The following is a 2,502-nucleotide window of genomic DNA, read 5'->3' as shown; positions in this document are numbered from 1 at the left end:
TTAATAAAATGATTATTCATTAGCTACATCAATTACCTTTACAAACTTTTTAATTATGAGTGATCATGTCAGACAGAAAAACAGTAAAAAGGGGTGGTATGCACATAAATAGTATCATCATGTATTCAAAGATAATAAAATAGATTCATTTTATATAGCCCTTTAAGGTTCATAAAGTGTTTTACATATATTACCTCATTTGAATAAAGAAATGTACACTTGTACACTTTTGTGGTTAATGTTGACACCGTCAGCCTTCGTGTTGGAGGTCTAACTGGAGAAAGAAATGGGAGCTCAGGAAACTAGTGATACTACTTTAATTCAACTCAATAAGCATTTATTGAAATATATAAATATATAATATATTTTATTATTTGTTATTATATATTATTATATATAATATATATTTTATTGAAATATATAAAATATATTTTAAAAGTGCCAGACCCTGTGCTAGGCACTGAGGGTACAAAGATAAAAATAAAATAGTCCCTTCCCTCAAGGAGTTTATATTCTACTAGATTACAAATAGAGCCCTTGGGATTTATTAAGTCCTAAGGCCATATTTTGTTTTCCCCTCACTTCAAGTTGTTATTCAGGAAGCTAGCATGCCAATATTTACAGGCCAATTTGAGGTTTCATTTTCTTTAATGATCTCCAAAAACAAAACAACTCAAAATGTAAATTAGTAGCAGGATGCCTGATTAAACTGGACTGGTGACAGCACTTTAGGCTCTTTTGGCTCTGGGCTGTGAGCTCTGCAGGCTCAGATACATTTTCCTGCCTGGAGGCTTGGGAGAGCTGACCAGCACTGCTGGACTGGAGCTTCTCATTATAGCACATCTATGTTTCTGTTGCTAGGCCACTCCTCAGGTCTGGAAAAGACTAGGGTTGTGAAATACAAGACAATCCTAAATTCCAGATTGTGTGCTTCATGAAGAAGGATGTTTGTAGGAAACATGCTCACAAAGAACCGAGACAATTAATTATTTGTGCTTCTTACCTGTGGAGGATGCGACTACAAGGGTCAGGTTTTCTTCTTATCATTCTCTATTTTAGTGTTCCTACCCAAAAATTATTTCAAGTAGCAGAAGCATCTTACAAAAGTCTTTAACTGTGCTTGCTTCCAAGAGAACAAAGCATCATCCTATTCATTAGTGATGGCCTGGCATTCAGCTAGAATCAGTGCAAATATTAATTACTTTTGCAACTGGAAAGAATGTTGAGTCTGAAGTTGGGGGGCATGTCAAGGTTCAGCTTCATAAATATCCTTAAAATACACATGGAGGCATAGGCATAAAGAATCCTGCCACTGCTATTCAGTATTTCTTTCGGGAAATGTTCAGAGAGGCAGCATGGTGTGGTGATGAGAGTATTAACAATGTCAAGGAAGAGGAGAGGAAGAATCTTGGGTGTTCATATTTCAGTTCTGTCCCTAATTAGGAAGGCAACATAGTATAGAGGAAAGAATGCTAGATTTGGTGTGACACAGGTCCTGGGTTCAAATAAGGGATCTGCCATTTATTACCTATAAGACCTCAAACACTTTCTTAGGTTTCATCTTCTTTATCTTTAAAATTAGCTGGTTGGACTCAGATGATCTCTGAATTCCTTTTTAGCTATAATATTCTATGAAACAAGAACCCATATAGTTCCTTAAAGTCTTCAAGGTGTTTTATACCCTGGATGTTTCCAACAGGGCATAGATGAAATAGGAACATCACAGTAATTTCCCCAGATTGTGTGGACTTCTCTCCACATTTAATGTAATTAACTGTGGCAGGTCTTAGTGGCTTTTCTAGTCATAAGACATAGGTTAGACACTCAGCTGAAGGGCCACATGCAGTCCACAAAACCCCTGAGTACAGTCTGAACCAGATTAAAATGTAATTGGAAAACATTTAATAAAATGATTAAAATACAATGAAGCATAGATCATATTAATATGGTGTTTTTCTAAGTCAATATGTGACCAACAGGGATGCTTAGAAATCTCTCCCAGGTCTTTCTTGATATAGTATTCATAGTCCTCTATACTCAGTAAATGTGTAACATATGTTGATTGACAAGAGTCTAAAATGAAACAATCAGAAATCCTCAACAACCTGTTGGATGATGAATAGTCCTAAGTTCTTTTATTGCTTTTTTTCCAAGTGTCTTCTCCAGGTGCAGTTCACTCTATAAAAAGGTTATGACGTCAACCTATTTTTTTGTTAGAAGGCTCTTCCTTCATAGCAGTGATGGCTGCTTCTTCAGAACACACTCATTATGGGGAACAGATGGGGAAAGCACTAACTGTGATATTTTGGCATATGGCTCAGGGAATAAATAGGAGTAATTGTTCTAAATATTAGTACAACTTCTTTCAAATTTCCAAGACAGTGACACACAGGAATGTGAATATTTTCAAAGAAGTAAAGTATACTTATGATCATTCAAAGATTACTTTCACCAAAATCAAATTCTGAAATAATTCCTGGCACTGGGAAAACTCTATTAGGG

Source organism: Petaurus breviceps, unplaced genomic scaffold (genome assembly GCF_028583685.1).
Source record: "Petaurus breviceps papuanus isolate PSGF00001 unplaced genomic scaffold, PetGlider_PUasm1.0 128, whole genome shotgun sequence".
Classification (NCBI taxonomy): Eukaryota; Metazoa; Chordata; class Mammalia; order Diprotodontia; family Petauridae; genus Petaurus; species Petaurus breviceps.
Note: the sequence above shows the minus strand (reverse complement) of the source record.